The sequence below is a fragment of the Pagrus pagrus genome, assembly GCF_965226575.1.
Source record: "Pagrus pagrus genome assembly, chromosome: 6".
NCBI lineage: Eukaryota > Metazoa > Chordata > Actinopteri > Spariformes > Sparidae > Pagrus > Pagrus pagrus.
Window position 1 is genome coordinate 26,649,937 of NC_140190.1, and position 13,647 is coordinate 26,663,583.

The 13,647-nt window shown below is 46.4% G+C and overlaps 1 long non-coding RNA gene across 1 annotated transcript; it reads left to right on the forward strand.

Annotated features, from left to right (window-relative positions):
- Window positions 1–12,946: 12,946 nt before the first annotated feature.
- On the forward strand, window positions 12,947–13,385 carry LOC311258273. Its single transcript, XR_014622718.1, has 3 exons — window positions 12,947–13,043; window positions 13,128–13,235; window positions 13,320–13,385. It is a non-coding gene; the product is annotated as an uncharacterized lncRNA (long non-coding RNA).
- The last annotated feature ends 262 nt before the right edge of the window (window positions 13,386–13,647 follow it).

Here is a 13,647-nt window from a genome sequence, read left to right on the forward strand (position 1 = left end):
TATTAGTTAAACATAAATTAATGTGCAAAGGAAACTGAATGATTATTTAATTTCAACCATATACATTCTAACTTCATTTATTTGTTTTTTATTGCTTATATGCTTTTGTTCATGTACTCTTGCTGACCCAGTTATGAATTAAAACCATTAGGCTAATTCATGTTATGTATTTCCCACCCCTTATTTCAGAGAGAGCCATCCAACCCAAAAGGGAAGCAACCCATGGCCAAGACCATACCTGAAATGTATGAGCAACAAAGAAAATATCAGCCAACTTCAAAGGAAGCCACACCATTGAACAGAGCAGTGGCTGAATTCCTATGTTTGGACCAAATTTCAATATACACAGTGGAAAAGTTGGGCTTTAAGGAATTGGTGAAGAAATTAAATTGTAAATATGAGCTTCCTGGGAGGAATTTCTTCATGTATAAAGAAATACCCAGGCTTTACACAGAAACCAGAGAGACAGTTATGGAGCAGCTGTCAGGACCCAACAAGTACTTCTCCTGTACTACTGATCTGTGGACCAGCAGGGCCATGGATGCCTACATGACCATCACTGTGCAGATGATAACAGAGAGCTGGGAGATGGATGCATGGTGCTTGGGGTGCTCTGAGATGAACAGTTACCACAATGCTGAAAACCTACTGGAAGGCCTGGATGAAACGATGGAATATGGACAAAAACAAGATGTCAGCTGTCACTACTGACAATGCATTAAACAACATAAAAGCCATACCTGGATACCATGTTTTGGACATAATCTCGATTTGGCCACTGACAAAGCGCTGGCTATCGACAGGGTGTCATCCGCCTTATCCAGACTACGGAAAACTGTCTCTGCTTTTTCCAGGTCGCCAAAGATGTCCAGGCTACTGCTAGAAAAACAGACAGTCTGAGTCTACCTCAGAAAAAGCTGCTTCATGATACACCAACACGCTGGAGCTCTGGTTATGACATGGTAGAGAGGTTCTTGGAGCAGCAGCAGGCTGTTTCCCAGCAGTGCTGCTCTGGCCACCGAGAGGAAGAAATGGCATCTCATGCCTAGGGACAGTGACATCACCACACTTGAAACAGTGAAGGAGGTGCTTGGACCACTGCAACAGTTCAGAGATGTTCTCAGTGGAGAGAAACTCCCCACAATCTCTGCAGTTCAAGTGGTCATGTGGGACATATCCTCTTGCCTTGGTGCATCTGAAGATGATGCCCCCCTGTGCCGTGAAATGAAGGAGAAAGCTCTAGAGGATCTCAACAAAAGATACGCAGACAAGGATTTACAGATTATTCTTAACTGTGCCACAGATCTTGATCCTCATTTCAAAGACACCTTTGTGGCAATGACACCTGAGGTGAAAGAACATCTCATCAAGGAGCAGGAGACTGTAGAACACACTGAGCCTGAGGCTGAAGTTGAGGTAGATTCACCAGAGAAGTGGCCAAGAACAGACATGCAAAGGCTCCTCGCAAGCATCAAAACATAAAAGAAAGGAGAGGTCAGTGCCCCCCCCCCCACCCCCAACATGAAGTTGTCTCCTACTTTAAGTTTAAAGGCCCTGTGAGGCTGAAAGGATTCACCTGAAAAAAGCTTGCCAAAGTATAAAATAAAAGAAGATCCTTTCCTTTTTTTCCCCTATCATTTAATGCCCCTGTAACGCACTTTGAGTTGCCTTGTGTCTGAACTGTGCTGGGTTTCACAAATAACATTTTCATAAACAGATTATGGAGACACCCTAATGAGTTGTTTTGAACACAGTTTAAATTGAACAGGGCAAGAAAACTACACCTACAAACGAAAAAAACAGGAGGCAAACAACTGTCACTGTCTGACAGGAGCTGTCAGATCACTGCTCCCCCATCTCTCACCTCTTCTCCTCCATCCACTGCTCCACAGTTTTGCCGCCTGCTGTTGCCTGGCAGAAGTGAAACATTGTTTGTCTCTTTTTACTGTGGAAGCAGCTGTGTCTGAAATGTTTGGTTTTTGGCTGCTTTCAGAGGCTGCAGATGCAGGAGAAGGGGACTTTTGTCTTAAAGTCCTCACCCTTAGTCTCTGCATCCTGCCTCTGCTGATGCAGCCTTTGCCGCTTCCATGCAGTGGTCTTCGGCAAGCAGCAGTGGCTACATTGTCACCCGAAGCCACGGTGACAGTTGCGGTGGTGGTGGTGGCTGCGGCGGCAAATGCACTGGGACGGGCAGGACTGGCAAGGGCAATGGTGTCAGGGGCTTGTGAGGGGCCCATCTGGACAGATGCACCGGGGAGGTGCTGCGGCCTCTCCATTGCGGGGAGTGTCGGCCCTGGTGCCACGAGGGGAGCGGTCATCAGAGGGAGCAGCTGTGGCCTCTCCCTGGCAGGCAGCGTGGGCTCCGGTGCCACCGGGAGGACGCTGGCGGCCGGCACAGTGGCCTGGAAGATGTGACCCTCCAGTTGGACCTAGAGGCAGGGTCCAAACAGGTTTGCGGTTATTAAAGCGTGTCACGTCATCACATTTTTCATATAAATCAAGCCGCTTTTGGGCAAACGTGTTCCCTATCGAAGCCTTACAACAGCGTGGCATCTACAATGCGACTATAATATTGGATTGGATTAGCACATCTCCCAGACGACAGCTACTCACCACTGCATGAGTGTCCGGTGGTTCAGCTCGAACAGCTGCAGCTTTGTCCGGAGGGTGGGGTTGCTCAGCACGCTGTCCCTGATGGTGATGTAGTTCCGCATAACTAGGGACCAGTGGCTGATCCCGGCACCTCCCAGGGTCCAATTCGGAGGATGGGGCCTGCAAAGAATGATGCAGATGGCCTCCACCAGTCTGCTGGCGTCGGGCCACTGCCCTGACTGAAGACACCTGCGGAAACAAAATGTCACGCGGGAAGCAGAGTCAGTTAAGTCCCTTGACTCAGTGTGATTTCGCTATAGGTAAGCATCAAGCCATTTGAGCAATACCTCATCGCATCGGCTCGGCTGCGTGTCACTTACCGCTTCATGCTCTCTAAGCCAACTGTCACATCAGTGGGAGCGTGGGTGCCAGACTTGGGCTTTTTAAATCTCCCCCGAGAGAGATGGTCCCTGTATGGCTGTGGATACTGCACAGGGCCCCTGTCTCTCTTGGGGAATTTATCCCACAAGCCCAGGATCTCCACCTCCTTCGCCTGATTGACGCGCCCGGACCAGCCGCAGTTTGGCCAGAGACTGGGCCAGGTTGAGGACGTGCTGGTAGCCTGGGGAGCCGTCGGGGCCTTCGCACTCCTACAGAAGGCAAATGGAAAAAAGTCAGTCATCACGCCGCTTTGAGGCTGGCTGCCACAGAGCTGACGACGAAAGGTCAGACGATCGTTTACCTGCTCGGCCTCCGGAAGGGGGTCGACCTGCTGGGGAGCAGCGGGCTCTGGTGTGGGGGGGCCTTCCAGGAAATCCATGTCATACAGATATTCCTGAAAGTCCCCCTTGTCCTCCTCCGCCTCTTCCAGGACCCCAGGGTCGTCCGGCATGTCCTGCAGGACTCATCCGGTCTGAGCGAACAGGTAGTTGACCCCGATCAACTCCCCTGCATTGCGTCTCCCTTTCTCAGTTTCCTGTGTACTCCCTGGGCCGGGTGTAGCTGTTGAACAGCCGCATCCCATACAGGGCCTTGGCCAGCTGGTAGACCGTGTCCAGGTTGTGGCTGCTGCAGCTCTGCTGCGTCTGCCCGCCCCCTCCCGCCACGATGGCGTGCCCGCAGTCCTCGTTCCACCTCGTCAGCCCTTCCAGCAGGTAGAGCTGGAAGTTCAAGGCGCTGGTTCCTAGAAAGAGGACGTAGAAGTTAAGCACAAACCTGCAGACACTCTGTGTACATTTACATTTGTTTTTCAGGTTTCGGACACTTACCAGGGATAAACCTGTTTAAAATCGAGGTAGAACGACTCCAGGGAAGTCGTGCCACGGGCGCAGCGGTACTGGCAGGCTGATCCCTCCCACCATTACCTGACCCATCCTGTTGTACAGTTGCACGCTTTCGGGGTCCTGGATGCACCCCAAGTGCTGGCGCTGCACGCTCCAGATCCCCTCCGTCCTGTGCCGGTCCAGCAGCAGCCCATGGTGTTCATAGCCGACCCAAAGTGCTGCAGGGCCTTCTATGAGGCGCTCGATGTCGGCTGCCCTGCGTGTGCGATGGCGGCAGTGCCGAGCCATCTACCTGAGTGAGACCCTGCTCCAGATGACAGGCCCCATGGCAGGGCCACGTCCTCCGTGGTGGAGCAGCAGTACAGGACCGTGGGTGGCTCCTACCTGGCCTGCCAATAGCGCCTGACCAACCCGTGGCCCTCCGCAGCAGTGAGCACCGAGATGAGCACCTGCCCGTACTCGTTGCTGACGCTGGTCACCCACTGGGTCGTCCCTGCCCCGTGGCCTGCCAGCTTCCTGGTGATCTACAGAATGGCAAAGTACATACGCTGTAAGGACTGCTAATGGTTAGAACAATGCGCGTCACAGCACCGCCCATAACAGCTGTGTACATAGTAATTACATGGTCTTGCATTACAATACATGTTGCACAAAATGAACAGTCTACCTTTTTAGTGGAGTCCATCTTAAGGATGGAGCCGAAGACAGACGTCAGCTTTGAGGGAGGGCTGGGGGAGGCGGCGCGCTCACTCCTGGCATGACGAAGCACTTGTAAGTGGCCATGAAGCACACGCAGCAATCGGATCCACGCCACCATGTGCTGCTCCACCAGGTAGGAGCGCAGGCGGGCGGCACTGTTGCCCAGCACCTTCTTGTCGCAAGACAACCTACAGAACAGATGGGATAATATTTATGATATTATATATATATATATATATATATATATATATATATATATATATATATATGATATTATATATATATATATATGATATTATATATATATATATATGATATTATATATATATATGATATTATATATATATATATTATATATATATATGATATTATATATATAGATATTATATATATATATATTATATATATTATATATATGATATTATATATATAGATATTATATATATATATATTATATATATATATATATTATATATATTATATATATATATATATATATATATATAATATTATATTTAAAAAAAATAAAAACCCATGTGTAATTCATTTGTTTGTTTCAGTGTGAGCAACATGTATAGTTTGTGATTTACCTGCCTCCTGTACTCCTCCTCCAGCTGGGAAAGAATGCTGCCCGTCCAAGAGGCCAGCTTCTTTCCGCAGCGACGGCACTCCAGATACTCAGTGCCCATATAGTACCAGCCGTCGCGGTCCAGCACCTTGCAGACAGTCTTATATAGGCCGCACCCCATCATCCTGTGGATACACACCGGGCACTTGATGTGGCACTGCCACATCTTGTAAGGTACCCACAAGAAGAAGGGCTGCTGGAAGAATGCGTCTGGCAACGCAGGAGGCTGGTAATATACCCGTCTGGGGCCAGGAGGGAAGTTCCACAGCTGCAGCTCGGTTTTCAGCACCATTGTCCCCGTGTTATCAATGGTGAAAAGCGCACCCAGCCTTGCTGCACCTGCGGCAGTGTGGACTTCAAGCCCTCTGGAAGCAGAACCTGATATTACACACATATACCAAGACACAGAGATTAATATAACAATAACTTTATTTATATAGCACTTTTTTAAAACCCAGTTTACAAAGTGCTTTAACAGAACAAAGCAGAAGGAAGTGGTATAAAACAGTGTAAAATTGCAAAGGTCAAATTAAATAAATGGCATTTATAGCTTTAGACACCAATAATTGAAGAACAGAAATAATGATAACAATAAATAAAAACTAAAATTGAGACATGGAATAAATAAAATAAATACAACAAATAATTTAATATAATAAACTAAAAAGTAGGGCTGCCACGATTAGTCGACTAGTCACGATTACGTCGACAACTGATTTAATAGTCGACGCGTCATTTTTTTTAACTTTGTTTTCTCTCTCAAAACTGCTGCGGCACCTTCCACTGCCGCGTCTGCCTTTCTGTCCTTGACACACATGCGCAGTAGTGGTAATCTGGGTCAGCCGTGGTGTCACCTGAAGTTATACCAGACGGGCTCTCTAGTATCAGGGCTACCCGGCGGCAACGGAGCTCAAAAGTGTGGGAGCATTTTAAGAAAACAAAAGAGAAAAGTGTGCAATGCAATATCTGCAAGACAGAACTTGCCTTTCATGGCAGCACAAGCGCAATGCACGAGCTCCTGAAAAGGAAGCACGTTGTTGCTGACAACGACGATGAAGAGGGACCGTCGTCTCGTTAAGCTAACTGGCTAGTTAGCTGCTAACATTAGCGTAAACAGAGAGCTAATTTACTACTTACTCATATTGATAGCTGTAAACGTTAACATTAGCGATGACGATTTGATTCATTAGCCTAAGGAACAAGAGCCTTGTGCAGTTTGGGATTATATAGAGTCAGAGTGTAGTAGGCAGTCAGGCAGGTGTTTCCCACGGAGCTCTGCCCCGTTTCAAAGGTGAAGGAAGCCCCAAGTGGAAAGACGTTGCCTCCGCGATGTAGAATGTGTTTTATAGAAGAGAAACACACATTTCAGGACCGCTGACTTGTATCATCAAAACAGACACATGTAAACACAGAAAGCTGAAAATCACTGGACAAGTCTGTTGGGATTATACAAATCAACAGTGTAAAGTGGAGCTGTCAAGATGTATGTAACTTCAATAATTACTTAGGTCAGCTAGTGCCTTATCCGTTTACTCAGCTGTTTGCACTTTACGCTACAATTGTTTGTTGCTACAAGCATATTTCATTAAAGGTTTAATGAACTATCATCTTAATTGTCTTCATTTTTAGTTAGCATATATCTTAAACACTTCATGCTGAAAGCTAATGATTGTTATATTAGAGCAGCTGCATGCTGGTGCGATAAACTGTATGTTATACATTCAATTTACGTATGATCCGATTAGTCGACTAATCGAAAAAATAGTCGGTGATTAGTCGACTATCAAAATAATCGTTTGTGGCAGCCCTACTAAAAAGGTAGGAGTAAAAGTAAAAGAATGACATCACATAAGGGCAAGTCTATAAAAATGGGTTTTAAGAAGTGATTTAAAAGAAAGAAAAAAAAAAGCACCTGGCATTGTGCATTATTTATTACATTACATTCAAAGTTGTTGTGAAGGTTATTGTGATGTAATTACCTGAACAAATGGCCTGCTCCACTTCCACAGCAGCTGCCACCAGCTCCAGGTCATCATCCTCCTCTGAAGAGAGACCTGAACACGCGGGCACACAGATAAATAAACCAAATAAACTCTGTGTGCAGATGTTATGATATAGACAAGACAAAGCAATGTCGGTCAGCTTATAAGAAAGGCTACGTTCTGGTGATGACTTTAATCCGCTTCCTCTGTGAAGGCAAAACGGAAGATGCGGCTGCCCTTGGAGGTGGTGCAGTAGAGGAGGGGGTGGCTGTGGAGGAAGGTGGGCCTGAAGATGCTGAGGCGGCTCTCTTTTTCTGGTCCCTCCTCAGCACATATTTTTTCAGGTGGTCCATTTTTGAGCCCACCGACTGCACCTGGGCCTTCCTCAACCACATCCTGTAACTGTGGATGGATGAGGCAAGGTTAGAGAAAATGAGGAAACGGCATTAACCTTACACCAGTGTTTAGTTAAGACTCTGACTCTGACTCTGACTCTCTGACTCACCTGTGCACAATCGGGTCTGCCGACTCAAAACTCCCGATATGTGTATTTGGCATGCTCCCCAAAACCCACCAGCCTGCCATGCTGCTCACCAGCAGTGGAGGCCGAGAGGGAGCCATCAGCCATCCTCCTCTGCTGGATCGCAGCCATAACTTTTGGGACCAGCCTGATGTACTGGGACAGGGCGTCTTTGTTGAGCGTGGTGGGTGTTGTGGTGGTGTCACCCAACTCACGCTCGTTCAGGTGGCCAGCCATGACCATGGTTGAATAACCCATATCATGACTCACCAGTCAGTGGAAAAACTGCCCCCTGTACTTCCCAAACTGGATGCCATGCTGACTGAGAACCAGTTTGGGGTCACTGGTGTCTCCCTCAGCAGCCAGGACTAAGGCAGTCGCCTCACTCAGCACGGCGGCTGCGCCCTTCGCCTGGTAGGACTGGACTCCCTGGTGCTGGTGGATGAACGCTTCGGCCTCGGGAGAAGCCTTCAACACCAGCTCATCCGAGCCGTCCTGCAGACGAAAGTCTGGTATGTAGTCCATCTGTACACCAAAAACAGCCAGAAGTTAGACCCGAGAAGCCAAGTGATAACACAGAAAACTGTAAACATGAATACGAATGTACAATGTGGCTATCAAGTGATATATATATATGTATATATATATGTATATATATAAAAAATACAATGACAGCACATCTGCCTCATCTACATTGGAGTGCAACACTGGTTAAATGTTAATAAAAATGCACCTTGATTTACTGTAAATATAACTAAAAAATACACTCAAAATGGAATAGAAAGCAGACTGTAACACTAGTTACATGTTAATACACATTTTAGAAGTGTACACATGAAATTTGAAAACTGCAGGCCTTATAACTTATATACAGACAGATATGTACTTTCTCCTACAATGTAAAACATTAAACGAAACAAGGAACATTTATTTTAATAAGTTTAATCCGGTAATCCCAGACTTTAAACAGCTGAACGACATATCAAGATTAAAAATACTCCTGGGAGAAGGAGACAGGGCATATCTGCTGCCCAATATATGTCAACATGCCACAACCTGAGGGACACACACACACTGTGACTGCAAACACAACCCTGCAGAAAACAATGCTTTTATGGGACTCGCTCATCTAGGGCTTCCAGGGCTTGTTCACCGGGCATATTCCAAGAAGAGCGTTAGGCTGCCAAACTACGTAAGGTAACGACTCTTATACATCTTAATGTACTTTCACTCCTGTCAACCATCGCTTATAATTGAATACATTGTGATCTCGTTGATCTGCTCTGTACATGCGACATCTATTGCACGTCTGTCCGTCCTGGGAGAGGGATCCCTCCTCTGTGGCTCTCCCTGAGGTTTCTTCCGCATTTTTTTTTCCCTGTTAAAAGGGCCTTTTTTTGGGGCAAGTTTTTCCTCACTCGAATCGAGGGTCGAAGGACAGAGGGTGTCGTCTCTGTACAGATTGTAAAGCCCTCTGAGGCAAACTGTGATTTGTGAATTTGGGCTATACAAATAAAATTTGATTTGATTTGGGCTTACCTGTTGTCTCGTGGCCCCGGTGTGACAGTTTGACTAGTGTTCATTTTAACTGGCGAGGGTCCCAGATGTGCTGGAGGTGTGGTTTGAGAATCCCGTCTCATCGATCACCCTGCACATCGATCCAAGCCATGTATATGTATATTAATGTTGACATGGCTTGAACACTACTATTCCACACGAAGATGCCGGGGTCTGCGACCTGCAAGCCACTTCACAAGGAACGCTACAGAGCGCACAGTGACAGTGTAGGTGACTATGTCGATGCCTGTCCAAAAAAACGCAACTGTCAATAAATCGTCCAAAAGTGCATGTTGTCGGTCTCATATCTGTGTCGTGGATGTCTGTACCTACATACAGCTGGTGAGTGGAACAATCTGAGGCATTTGTTCATTGAGAGCAGTGTGGAGAGCATGGTTAGCTGTGGCGTTGAGTGCGCAGCGTCCAGGTCAACTTGTGACACTCATTATCAGCGCGTATTTCTGTCATTCTACACTCCGTTCAAATGGTTACTTAAAGTCAGCCGTATACATCGTCATTAAGCTGGCGCCAAGTCGATGTCAAAACTGTGTACTCTGTCATACAGCCTGCTCGTCAAACAGTCTGCAGAGTATGTTGATATCCAGCCCAGCAGCAGCCCAGATTTAAAAACAGTAAGAACAAAATTAAATATAGTAAAAATTCCATTTCAGTTCAGTGTGAGTTGATGCTTCTGTTTTATCCTCAGCCACATACAGTGATCAACCCTCAGGCTTGAGCATAAAACACAATGATATCAACTCAGGATCATTCAATTAATCACAACTCGATAGAACAGATACAATTTTGTTGAATGCTGCACACGTTTATTTCAGGCCATTGCAGCCTGTACAAAAATAGGCTCCCTCAGCCGAGGGAGGGCCAACACATGTGGAATGAAACCACAGGCTGCATTTGGTACACTCAATCTGAAAGGGAAACAGAAAAACAGATGTCAGATTTTGGCAAACAGGTTAGCGTCACAGTAAGAGAAGGATGTGTACAGTGAATAAAGTAGTCCAACACTGAGTATACACATCAATGCAGTGTATCAATACTCAAGATATTGTGACAATGTGTGCTGGATTCTGTGTTTAAATCCTAGCTTTGGTCAGTCCTGTCAGTGTGGAGTCAGTGTTGTCATTGTGCTCTTCTGCAAGGTCCACAGACATGTATTCCACACATCTCAATCACATCCAACACAAAGCCATCCAAATTACACACACCAGTTACTTGTTGGGCAGTTAGGGAAGGACATTGGTTGGTCATCACTCACAGGTGGACAAAGTACTCCATCAGTAGGGAGAATCACAGGCTGTTGTAAAATGGCAACCCATGCACAGGTGTAGGAACTCAAATCAATACAGGGGTGGTAGCCTTTAAAACTCACACACACATCACATCTTTGTGGGTTTTGAAGTAGGTTGGAAAGAGAGAGCGCGAGAGAAAATGGATCCAAAAGTAGTGCAGGAGGTGTTGGACCTGAAGCTCCGCAGACACTATCCTGACGGACTGACCTCCAAAGAGCGTTATATCATTAGACGAAGGGTGGACACCTTCAGGATGAAGGGTAAAGATGCATGCTTTATCAACCCTAGATCAGAACGATCATCTGCTACGGTTCAACTCCCTACAAAACTAACACTAACACATTGAATCATCAGATGGAGAGCTGCATTACATTTGCAGGAGACGGAAGGATGGCGCAGAGCACCTGGCCAAAGTTGTGCTGACTGCAGTGGAGGCCAACTCCATTTTTGAGGAGTTCCACTGCAGTCCAGTTGGTGGACACTGTGGGGTGGAAAACACCCACAGTGCCATCATCTGTAGGTACTATTGGCCAGGAATGCTGCAAGACGTCCGCAAATGGGTAAGATGGTATCCTCAGACTCTTGTGTTGATACATGTGCTGTTCACACACACTTCATTATTGATTATCTGTGGTACATCCACCTGCCACAGTTCTGTCCTGGTGCACTGGGGAGTGTAATGTGTATTCTTGCAAATGTAGTAGGGGCATCTGTGGATGTGAACACTGAACTAATGTGTCTGTTCATCACAAATTTGACTATTTCGTCTCTTCCAGGTTGCTCAGTGTCCACAGTGTCAGACTAAGAGGGCAAGCATCAAAGAAAAGAGGCAATATAACCCAATAGAGGTAGAGACAGTGATGGCAGACAGTCAGCTTTCAAATACACCACTGATCTGATCACATTCTCATGTCCTATTGTCTGTTCCCTCAGAGCCTCTCGAGCTTGTCGGGATGGACTTGGTGGGTAAACTAACACTCACAGGTGGTGGCAACCAGTACATATGTGTCACATGGTTGATTATTTCACCAAATGGGCTGAGGCCTACCCACTGAAGAGCAAAACAGCAGTCGAGGCAACAAATTGTATACTTGATTTCTTTTACAAATTTGGTGCACCTAAAAGATTGCTAACAGACCAGGGCAAAGAGTTTTGTAACAAGGTACAGTAACGATGCCTCATTTGTCCCCAGTATGCAACTACTGCTGTACTGACTTATGTCATGTTCATTCAACTAATCATTCGAAGGTCAACTTTGAACTGTGTGAGAAGCTGGGCATCCAGAGAAGCCTGCGTTCCCCCTATCACCCACAGACCAACGGCCTTGTGGAGAAATTAAATGGCACAATACAGAGGTATAATTTGTTGTCAATACCAGAATGAGTCGTAGCTCTCTCGATATGACATTTAGTTGCTGTTGCTAGCAGAGCAGCTTTATTATGCACATGAATGTGATATCTGCATTTCTAGGTCCCTGAACAAAATGGTGGCTGACCACCATGCTCAGTGGGACCAATTTCTGCAGTCCACCATGTTCGCCCTGCGAACAAAGAAACAGCTAACTACGCAGTACTCCCCGTACTACCTGATGTTTGGGCAGGAGGAGAGGTACCCCTCAGAGGTGCCACAAGAGTACAACGTAAGATTGCTAAATGTTCCCATCGTGTGTGTGTGTGTGTGTGTGTGTGTGTGTGTGTGTGTGTGTGTGTGTGTGTGTGTGTGTGTGTGTGTGTGTGTGTGTGTGTGTGTGTGTGTACTACAAATGATTTGTCGCAGGTCACAGAAGACAGGGTCACCAACCTGCTAAACAGGGAGGAACCCTGTGATGGCCTTCAGAGGCAGGGCGCCGTTCACAGGGCAGTTCTGGGGAACACTAAGAAAAGCCAGGACAAGGTTCGGAAAAGGAAGGAGGACAAAGGCCAGGAGGACCATTTTAAGGTCGGGGAGCTGGTCCTCAGAAAAAACAGGCATCAGGAAGAGCGGAAAGGGGGCAAGCTGGAGGCTGATCTACTTGGCCCCCTTAAAATTATAAAACTGGAGGGGAAAAGTGCAGACCTGGTGTCCCAGAAGGGAAAGAAACAGATAAAAATTAACATTGACCACCTAATACATTACATCCAGCCAGAGGAGAGGGTCCCTGCCAAACTAAGAAAGGTGTTGGATTCCTCTCCTCTGGCTGGTCCATCACAAACACACACACGCACAGCACATATGCACACACATCCACTGGGACACCAGACTGCCAAAAAGCCCCAGGCCCTGCAAAGGATAAAGAACATTGTGAGTAAAGATTCATTAAAGTACACCATGAATCATGTATTTCACAAATGACTGTCATTGATCTTCATCCTTGCAGTAATCAGGGACATATGGGCAGGTGGCCGAGGGGAGACCCTATGGTCAAGGGTTGGACCATATAAGATCTATTCAGACACCCTGCGGCACCTGGCCCCAGGGAAGGAGTTGGAGACGGAGGTAATATCTTCTAAGTGCTCATCGTTGTTCAATTTATTTTTCTCTCAGTTAGTTAAGTGTAACGTCGGTCACTCTTGTACTCAGATTGTCAATGCATATTTAATGCTGCTCGGAAGGAGGACGGGCACGCATATTATAGACTCCTTCGCCGTGTCTGCAGTCTTGCGAGGATCACAAAAGCAGTTTAAAAGAGTGAGTACCCAGTCTACCAATTCCTATGTAGTGACATTTTGTACATAGAGATGTTTGTGTGTAAAACATGATTCTTGTTTCTAGCTGGATCTTGTGAACCATGATGTGGCAGCTGGGGCTGTATGCCACCAGGGACACTGGACCCTTATTGTGAGTAATTGTTCACTAAGTGGATACAAATCATGTGACTATCTGGTGTACAAGACGCTGGCTGTAATCATCAATTGCATTTCCATAGATATTGTATCTGAAGAACAGGGCTCTATATTTGGACCCATTTGGGGCCACGAAAGAGCAGCTTGACCACTGCAGGGATGTCACAAGGTGAGTGAAATGGCAACTCTAATGATGTATTCCTTGGATGATATTGTGGCAACGACAACACATTACATCATTCTCTGTGTGACCACTG